Source organism: Hibiscus syriacus, unplaced genomic scaffold, assembly GCF_006381635.1.
Source record: "Hibiscus syriacus cultivar Baekdansim isolate YM2019G1 unplaced genomic scaffold, ASM638163v2 tig00000329_pilon, whole genome shotgun sequence".
Taxonomy (NCBI): Eukaryota; Viridiplantae; Streptophyta; class Magnoliopsida; order Malvales; family Malvaceae; genus Hibiscus; species Hibiscus syriacus.
The window spans coordinates 1,570,232-1,581,814 of NW_024061782.1; the positions used below are offsets into that span (position 1 = coordinate 1,570,232).

Genomic DNA, 11,583 nt, shown 5'->3' on the forward strand with positions numbered 1-11,583 from the left:
AACAGAGATATACTTGCACAAACTGGACTTATTTACAGTCCGATTTATATTTGAAACTAGAAAAAACACATGCATTTTTGTGCTGGCTTTCGGTGTAGGTTTTAGTTGTAAGTTTGAATGAAGAAAATGGTTGACTGATGAAGAAAAATTCTCCTCTTTGATTGACAAAGATGGTTGGTTGATGAAAACTTCTCTTGGAATCAATAAAAATATCATTCAACCAACAAAAGGAAACATATTACAGAAAGTTGATCCTATGGTGGTATAAGATGCCTGATGATGAAACCAAATGCACTGGAAAAACTGATCCATTTGATCATCCAGTATGAACTAACATTCAGCACCTTCAATACATGATGTAATAATACTTACCGGCTTATGAAGACCTCTGTAATAGGACTTTTATACTAGGATGAATGAAAGACTCCACTCTCTAGCATAGAAGAGGTTGATCTGGATACAGTAATTTACAAAAGGGGCAATATTCCAGTATTGAGGAGCAGGTCAAGTGGGAAGGGTATATTTGCATATCCTCCCATCAAACTTGGGCTGAAAGATCACCATCACTTCGGCCGAGATTTCAGAAGCCCATCTAAAGTAACCACAATTTGCTTCAGGGTTAGAAGAAGGGCCCTGTAGGATGACAAAATAACAACTCAATTATCGTATAACTTGCACCTTTTCGAATATAAACTGCAGTCGAAGAGCAGAGAGTTAATGATTTGATGAAAAACACATACCTCAGCTCGAGCACACACATAGAATCTATGACCAAAAGTAGGACCTGGTTTCTTCACTACTCGAGAAATACAAGGTTCTCTATGGCCCTTGCAAGAGGAATGCTGTTCTGCATGAGTTGTTGGATCCTTTGCCACTGCAGTAACGCGTCGTTGTTCTTCCGTTTCTCCAAATAACAACTTCTATCTCGTTCATCTTGACACTGTGAGGACACATTCCCATTAGTGTCATTTTTCTTTGGACTACATAGACAATCTAGTTTTTCTTGACCCTGAGAGGATGAAACACCATTTGTTTCATTCTGCATGGTACTGCATCTACAATCATCCATCACGGAGCTTCAGGGGACTGATTGTTAGAGTTTAGGACACCATCCTGGCTAATTGAAATATCAGTAGCAGAATTGTCAGCGCCTTTATCTAGGTTTGAACTTTTCTGGAAAAATGATCTCAATGAGAGCTGTAGGTTTTTTCTTGCTTTTTTCCTGGTTTCTTTGTTAGGCAATGAACCAACATACACCTTGTTGAATGCAATTGGAGGATTAAAACCAGCCTCCTCAGTGAGATCTTTAGAACAACCAACATTTAGGATGGGATTATCCAAGTCCTGGTCCGAAGAACAGCAGGACATATCGATTCCAAGAACATCGCTATTAATCATAGACCTTTTGACACCCTGACCGCAACCTCCTGAGATGATACTTTCATCAGTAGATGAACCGGATACTACATGGGATTCGACTTGCTTAGAAGCTTGCCTTCTCATTAAAACTGATGCTGTCCAAGAAAATAAAAGGGAGAGAAATCTTTGAAATCTAAGATGCTGCAAAAATGATTCATCAAAGACGGAAATACTAAATTTTAAATAGTAATATACAAAAATTGGGATTAATCTTTTACCAAGAGTTTGCTGCAGACCATGAACCATTGGCAAATATCTAGCAGCTAAGGATGGAGTGCTATGTTCTGAGAACTCAGGGATATCCACTAAGCATGTATAAACAGGTGCATGGTCCGAACCTTCTAACTTCGTGTTCCACCCTCCATTCCACCTACGCAAGGCAAAATTGAAAAATCATAACAGAAAAATGTTATTGTCGGACTTTTAGAATAACAAGATACTCAGTGACCACAACAATCTAATCATAGATGTTTGATCATTAAGATGGATCACCAAATAATCTGAAAAGAGAAACTTTCAAATATGAATGTGTAAAAATACAAGGTTAATTATCTTGTCATACAATCCAAATACACAGTTTACCTTGGTGTATTTCCAGGTTTCCACCGTTTGTATTCTGTCAAGATATCACACTCCTTTACATGGCAGGTTACCAAATTATGTTCCTCCACATCATGCTCCCCATGTAAGCAACGCCCAGCACATAGAATATGATCAATTCTGCTCCCATAATTGAATTGTTCAGCACCAGTATTTGATGGCCAGCAAGTAAATGCATCTCTTCTGCAAAGAAGACAGAGATGAATATAAGAACTCTTCAAAGAAAGAATAAATGCTTAGTGTTACAAGGTGTGTTGGCCAACTAAATGAATTCAATGTCACAAGGAGAAAGTTTAAACCTGTTTGGATTTTTCCCTGAAAACATCAAAGAAACAACCCCCAAATTTCACTAGCTTGGATCTAAACCATGTTCTGGACCTAAAATGAATTTTTAAATTAGTACTTTAAAAGAAAACCGGTTTTATCTCATAATGAATACAATCTATATGTCAGAAGCTTACTCATTCTTCTCAAAATCGGATCCTGCATCACAACGATCAATAGCGCAAGGAGCAATGTTGAGGTCACCAACAACAAGAATCCTCCTTCCTTGTCGCAATAGAGACTCCCATCTTTTCTACATCAAAGACAACCGGTTTTAATCCCCATTGCACCATTTCAATCTTACAAGTAACAATTCTTACCAAAACAAATTTCAGTACCTCTAATGTCTTGAAATTTAAGCTTGAATTGAATTCTCTCAGTATCTTCATCCCTTGCTCGGGGTCCATACAAGTTGAAAAACTAACGAATATATTAAGCAAAGTTTAAGATAAGCTGTCATCTTAAAAGGAAGTAGCACAACTGATAATAATGTTAAACTAACCAAAATGACCATGATCGGTGGTAATGCACCGTCCCTCACTATCAACATGGAGAAGCTCCTCTCTTGAAAGCTCCTCAAGCCCTTCAGCTACATAAAACTGCTTCGTCTTTTCTAGAACAACCTAAGAGGCCCGTGAAGCCTTCCTCTGCCGCAATCGGCAATGCCACTTCTACACTCGAGAATGCCGACTTAAACACGACAAAATGTAGCCACACCTGCAATTATATAATTTTTTTTATAAAAAAAAAAAAGAACTTTTCATCTTCTTCTTCTTTTCCCTTTCTCATAGAGGCATATAACAAACAGCTTACCGGAGTACCCAGTTCGGCCTTTATCGCAGGTACGAGTGCAGGAAAAGAAGGATTCATAGCCATCGGCTATTGCCAAATCCGCCGTTAATTGTCTTCTCAATTTCGTCTCCTAACTCAACCCCAAAAAGAAATTAGGGAGAAAAAGAAAATTAAGGGAGAAAATTAATATAGAATAAAAAAGGGGAAATTGGAACCTGGATGCAGATTATATCAGCATCAAAGGAATTGAGTAATTTGGGGAGAGAACCGAACTGTGAGACTCTTTGCCTCAGTCCATTTACGTTGTATGTTACTATCTTCATGACTTAATCAAACTCTCCCTCCTTTATTTTTCCCTTTCTTTTCTGGTTTGCCCCAACGGAATCTCTCGTTCCAAGTTCTTGCGGTACCGTCTCTTGCTCTTTTACTAATTCTATAATTTTTTAAACTATTAAAAAATGTTATAAAAATTGTTAACGTGATATTTTGTTGAATTTCTTATTTTTAAAAGTTATAAAATAATTATTCAATTTATTCATATTTTAAATTTATCATTTTTATTAAAAAAACACGGATAGATACAATCGAAAATGTTTAAAACATATATTTTCTGTTGAGCACAATTTATAATATTAACTTTTTGAGAGGTTCTGTTGTGAGGCAGATTAATATACAGTTAAAAAATAGTGTGAGTGGTTAAATAGGTGACCGATTAAAAGCGCTACTGAAAATGTATATGTTTTCACTAGAAATGTTATTGTGTTGGTAATAATAATGGTAATAACCGGGAATATTATCGTCGTATGTAAAATACGCTAAAAAAATATTGACTTTAACATAATCGTTTAATTACTGGAAACATTATAAACCTAATAATAACATAAGCCATGTTAAGGCGATAACAAAATAGGTTAAAACTTAATTTATATACAATATCAACATATTAGGTAGGGGCTAAATGTTACCAAAGTTAAGCTGATTGAGCCTTAGAAATCCGACAATAACAAAATAGGTTAATTAATGGAAACATTATCAACCATAATAACATAACAAGTAACGTTTATTTAATGTAATAGGTAGCGCATGTTTAAAGCTGATGGGGCCTTAGAAATTAGACGATAACAAATAGATTAATTAATTAATTTGTTATTAATATTATCACTATTAGGTACCGCCTAAAATGTTACCAAATTTTAAGCTGATGGAGTCTTAGAAATCTGACGATAACAAAATAGGTTAATTACTAGAAACATCAACCATAATAACATAACAACTAACGTTTATTTAATGTAATAGGTAGCGCCTGTTTAAGATGATGGGCCTTAGAAATCCAACGATAACAAAATAAGTTAATTATTTGATTTGTTTTCAATATATCAATATTACCGTATACATTGTTAATTTATTTATTACTTTAAAGTAATAGGTTTCGAAATTATAAGAATTGATACTTATATGACAGTATCGATAATTGTACTTTTATGTCTATTTTCATTATACTGGTAAAACGTTTACCGTGTACATTGTTAATTTATCTATTACATTAAAGCAGTAGGTTTCGAAATTCTAAGTATCGATACTATAATAAGTATCGATACTTGATGTTTATGACTATTATCATTATATCGGTAGACTTTTACCGTTACATTGTAAATTTACATATTACTTTAAAGAAATATGTTTCTAAATTAGGGTATCGATACTTGTACATGTGTATCGATATTTTTGCATGCAAATTGTTTGAGATGCATACTAGAATAACAGTATCGATACCTATATAAAGTATTTATACTTGGTATTTACGTCTATTATCAATATACCAACATATTTTTACCGTTTACATTGTAAATTTATCTATTACTTTAAAGTAATCGGTTTCGAAATTTAACATATCGATACTTTATACATGTATCGATACTTTTTGCGTGCAAATTATTTGAGATGCATACTGGAATACACAGTATTGATACCTATATAATAAGTATCGATACTTTATGTTTACGCCTATTATCATTAAACCAGTAGATTTTTACCGTTTACATTGTCAATTTACGTATTACTTTAAAGTAATACATTTCAAAATTCTAAGTATCGATACTTGTTATACGTGTATCGATACTTTTTGCATGCAAATTGTTTGAGATATATTAGAATAACATATCGATACCTATATAATAAGTATCGATACGTTAGTTTATGCATATATTATCATTATAATGGTAGATTTTTATCGTTTACATTATAAATCTATGTATTACTTTAATGTAATATGTTTTGAAATTCTAAGTATCAATACTTGTTATATGTGTATCGATACTTTGTGCGTGTAAATTGTTTGAGATTCATATTGGAATAAAAGTATCGATACATAAAACATAAAGGTATCGATACTTTAAGTTACGCCTATTATCATTAAACCGGTAGATTGTTACTGTTTACATTGTAAATTTACCTATTACTTTAAAGTAATACATTTCGAATTCAAAGTATCGAACTTTGTTGCGGAAAAATTGTTTGAGAATCATAATAGAATAAAAGTATCGATACGGATACAAAAATATCGAAAATCGGACATTTTCAAACTTTGCATACATTGTTTCAAATTATAAAAATCGATACTTTAATAATGTGTATCGATATATTTGGCGTGTAAATTGTTTTACAAGCATACTAGAATAAAAGTATCGATATCGGCACAACAAGTATCTATACTTACAGAAAAGTGTATAAACTTATAATCAAAGTATCGATATTTACATTAGTGGTATCAATACGTCCAATTAAATTTATTGCATTTGGTACTTATTAATTGTACAGATCTACATATGTCATAACAAATAAATATTGTACCTACCCTTCAAGTACCACCACCTAATATAATTAAAAGCACCACTCAAGTATGTTGTTTTTGAACCTCTATTTCAACTTCTAACATCAAATTTGTTGGTATTTTTGGAAGCTCAAATCGACAACCAGAACGGTTTGCAAAGAGGGGTCGGAACGGTTTTGTGTTTAGGGAGTAAGGATATTGAAAGATATAGAATTACACAGCGATTTATAGTGGTTTGACTTTCTCAAACAAAGTCTACATCCACTACCTTAGCTCCTCACCAAGGATTTTCCAACAAATTCACTAATTTGTTCTTTCTTTTGAGGATAAAGAGTAACCTTACAAACTCCCTAGTTTTTCCGGGCTAAACTAGAACCTTTGCCTAGCTTTTACACGGGATTATCTAGAACCTTTCCCCTTTACAAAAGGATAAGAAATGTAAACAAGAAAAACTCTCTAAGGTAGGTGTTTACAAGATTGAGCTCACAAGAACAAAATTTACACGAGAAAGATGAAATAAGAATGAAAAACTCTTCTCTTGTGTTTGATTGCTTGGATAGTTGTTCTCTTGCTTCTTCAAGTGTCCTTAGCTTGTATTTATAGCTTGGAATGTGTTTGAAGTCGTATATAGTCGTTGGGAATGTTTTGGAGCCGTTTGGGGATGAGAAACAATTAATAAATCAGCTTGGAGCGTGGGGGGAATCGGTACCCCCTCATAGGGAATCGGTTCCCTAAGTGCAATATGTTATTGACCGTTAGATAGGGGGAATATGTACCCCGGAGGGGAATCGGTACCCCCTGGGGGGAATCTGTTCCTCCTGGGGGGAATCTGTACCCCCTTGGGGGAATCTGTACCCCCTGGACAATATGATTTTTCTTGGCTTTAAAACGGTTCAAATACTTTGTAAAATTATTTTAAAAATAGTTTAAGTATAAAACACATTTTACACTTTAGTAAGGATTAAAATGAACTTTGAAAGACTTGGAGTAATATTTGATATTCGAATAATTACATCGAATATACTTAGAAAATCTTTTGTAAAATCTTAAAATTCATTTAACTTAATTTGTTATATCGAAACATCAAAATATTTTCAACAAAATTCATCATCAACTCTTTAAATTTACCAATATCATATTTATCATTTAATTTATATTTTAAAGTTAATATTATCGATACTTGGAGTAGATGTACAATACTTTAATAACTAATATTAATATTTCAACAAACTAAAATTTAAAAATATACTTGTAGTATGGGTAATGATAGAAACGTAATATACAAAAATTATGCAATTTTTGTTTCAAAATTAATATTGTCGATACTTGGAGTAGGTGTATAATATTGTAATAACTTATTCATCTTCTATCAAATGATATGGACCAATCAACCAACAACTCTTCAGAAAATCCCAACCAATCATTCAACACGCTTCAGAGATCAATGTTGTGATATTTCGGAGCAATCAACCCAATATGAAACGCCAGGAAAATACCAACCATCATAATTTTGAGGCACAAGCTAGAAGATTGGATATGTGAAGAATGTCTTCCGGATCGAATTCATTTCATCCACTCATGAAGATAGGATAACCGTAAATCAAAACCGTCTAAGAGAAATACTTGATATAGAAGCAGATGCAGATTTAAATCTCGATGGTGATGTATCTGGTTCTCAACATTTAAAGCATCATAAGCATATCAGACCTATGATTTGGGTGGTACATTAGAAATGCAACCAAATGCAACCAAAATTCTCGAGAATTGAACGATACATCTTTTAATAATAATAAAAAGAATTGAATGATACACACGTAAATAACAAGTATCGATACTTGGAATTTCGAAACTTATTACTTTAAAGTAATAGGTAAATTAACAATGTAAACGGATAAAAGTGTTCTGATATAATAAAAATAGACATAAATAACAAGTAGTGATACTTGTTATTTACGTCTATTTTCATTACACCGGTAGACTTTTACCGTTTACATTGTTAATTTATCTAAGTATCGATATTTTATATGTGTGTGTCCTTCATTATTTTTATTATTATTATTATTAGTTACAGCCTTCAATTCTTAGGATATTTGGTTGCATTTGGTTGCATTTCCCGTATACCACCCAAATCATAAGTCCGATACGTTTCTGATGCTTTAACTACTTGAGAACCAAATGCATCACCATAGAGATTTTAATATGCATCTGCTTCTACATCAAGTATATTTCTTTTCGACGGTTTCGGTTTACGGTTATCATATCTTCTTGAGCTAGAAATGTATGCGATCCGAAAGACATTCTTCACATATCCAATCTTCTAGCTTGTGCCTCAAATTATGATGGTCAAGATTTTCCTGGCATTTCCTGGTATTGTAAATAGACTATCATAAACTGTTGCAACACGAGAAACCCATATCCAACACCAACATACTAATGGCTTTTATTGTCGTTTATTGTAATAAAGATCTACAATAAATGTCACACTCAATTTAACAAATACAACATTTCCTTATAATATTTAAATACCAAACAACATTTGCAAATCATATGGTATCTTACCATGTCACAATTGGTTAATTTCGAATAGTCTTTCAATATACACTCCCAAAAGCCCGTAACATCATCAACACTTGGCTTGTGTTCTAACACCATTGTCTGCATTTCCTCGACAATCATTATTAATTGACCATCCATAACACTACTTTTCAACATTTATTAATTTAACTCACCGTAAATTGAATGAAATGTAGGTAATCTTATGCTTCCCCGATATCTTCATCGAATAGTTAACCAACACCCAGCCAACCAAATCAATAACCTAACAAAATTAATTACAAATTACAACATATTCACTAGGTTTTAACAATTTATACTTTCTACTTACCAGCCCGCTAACCCAAGCCATAGGTTTTAACGTGCAACGTCGGATACTATGGTGAACTGGTTTCCCAACTGGATTACAATTTCGCTGTTAATAAATTTGGATTAATGTTTTGTCATGAAATAGTTAAATATCACTCACAAACAGTTATATTTACTTACCTCAATGGTAACCCACTATTCTATACATATCATAATTCACTTTCAAATGCACCAATTCTTTTGGTATTTCACTTTTTCAACCTATATTTTGATTACAAATATTAGTCAACAATAATAAAAACCAAATTAAATTTTCTTTTATTTATCTTACCTTATGCTTCTTCTTCTTAGGTGAAGATCATCTGAATCCAGGTCAGCATCGATTACATTCTCTGTGTCTGAATAGCATTAACAACCTTCCTCCTCACTACATCCAACTTTTCTTCTTCATCTTTTTTAAATTCATAATATTTTTTTCTCCACATAACTCTTCATATTTTTTAGTTTCAACCCTCATTTTTCCCTTCATCGATTTTTTTCAACCTCTCTTATCACCCCCCTTAAATTCACCCCACAATTTCACCACTTCTTTCACCACTCCACTATTTCCCACTTAAGGCTCTCAATTGTCTCTTTGATTCTGAATTATCTTTGCAAACATCAAAAAAACTTTTTTTTAGCTCTGCCAACTCAGACATAAAAATGTTAAATTTATTTGCACTCCCTGACCATATCCATAATACCTTATCTTCTTATTCGTCTTCCTCATTGCCAATAAACCTTCAAAATCAAATTACAATATTAATACAGTTTTTATTATTAATATTACATAATTACTTTATTACCCTTTCTTGCTTGCTTGATCTTTCCAACTTCAATTTGCCATCACTCGAACTACTTATTCCTTCCCCCCTGCAAGGATGCGTGCACTCCAGTTCTTTGGAATGCCGACACACTTGCACAATTAGACCAAAAATCAAACAATACAACCTGCATTTATAATAAAATTTATCATTTTCTATAATAATTATACTTAAAAGTTTTCTAACCCAACACATCTTTCAACTCATTTACCTCTAAGATTGTCATGCACCCTTGAGGTATGACTGGCTTCGGCCCTTCTGAAAGCTAATTATTGATTCAATCAATTTTTTCATAGACATATTCATCCCAATTCATTCACCTTTCAACCCTTCGTCACAAATTAACTTGATATGTCCATGCTCGGGGATTATCACCCGTTGGGTAAGAAAGATTTCGACAAGGTATAATAGTACTCGAGCCTTCAGGTTATTCCCGTCATAAGCTCCGCTTTTAATTTCCTCCTCAAGTCCAACATAGTCACCTTGGGTTTTTAAATCATATTTCTTGGCAAGTTCTTTACAATTCTTTGTCTTAATAACTTCTTCATACTATTGCCTTTATCTTCTAGCCCCAATAAAGCTACACATGGGACCCCCAGAGGAAATGAATAATCGCCATATGAACTCTACATTTTTCTACATCAAATTCCTCCATCACGATTGACACAATTACCTCTGAATTGGTCGATCCTCACTCCTATCAAAGATCCAAACCCCATTTCTTCCAGCACATGAACTTTATTCTTCTCCTTCAAGTATTCAATATGGAGTTCACTCTTTTGATGCCACACCTTGTAGATACTTATTACGTTTTTAAAATATCTAATGTTAGTGTTTTTTATATTGTTTATCACAATATTTACAAGTTTAATGAATATCTTATTTCATGTGCTTTCCTCCAAAACTTTATATTGTTGTCTATCCTTCCTTTTCAGCATCACTCATGACTTACATTTCTCCAACACCTCATGTTTCACCTAAATTAAGCACAACATTTCTTAATCAATAAATTAACTTTAAATAATACTTAATGTCAATTTCAGTTTACATACCAAACCGATGTTTTAATTATCAGTTTCCTTCATCCTTTGGCATTCAGTCATACTGTCAAGATTTGAAATTTGTAATCAAATTAAAGTTCTTAAATACTTTAATCCAATTACCATGTCAACAACAATTACACAAATACATTGATACTTACTAGAAGTACATATATCTACCCAGTGGTTGCTTTCGATTTTCTTCATTTTGATACTCTCATGCTCTATTTCAATGTCATCTTCGCAAACAACAATTGGAAGATCCATTGACTTCATTTTTCCTTCATATATCAGTTTATGAACATTCAAGCATTAAATTAAATCAAATCAATACAATTACATACAATTTATTCAATATACAAGTATCGATAACTAATCCTATAGTAATTGGGTTTCCTTCAAAGGAATGGGAATACTCTCTACTACAAGTATCGGTACCTTTATACAACCTATAATATCAATTTCTACCTATAACATTATAAAGAGAAAATAACCTCATTGACCAAAAATGCCTTATAATACGATTTTAACCAACTTTTTTTGTATTTGCCAAAATGACCAACTAAATCGCAATGCGATCGATAATTCGCAACGCGATCTCCGGTATCGCAAATCAGTTTCCAGATTCGCAACGCGAACTTCGACTATCGCAATGCGAACTTGGACTATTGCAATGCGAACTTGGACTATCGCAATGCGAATATGTAAATCGCAATGCGATAGTCGAAGTTCGCATTGCGATAGTCCAAGTTCGCATTGCGATAGTCGAAGTTCGCGTTGCGATTTTCCAAATTCGACTATCACATTGCGATTTACATATTCGTATTGCGATAGTCGAAGTTCGCGTTGCGAT

At 33.1% G+C, this 11,583-nt stretch overlaps 1 pseudogene; it reads right to left on the reverse strand.

The window, feature by feature from the left end:
* Positions 1-250: 250 nt before the first annotated feature.
* LOC120171302 lies at positions 251-3,490 on the reverse strand (annotated as a pseudogene).
* Positions 3,491-11,583: the final 8,093 nt, after the last annotated feature.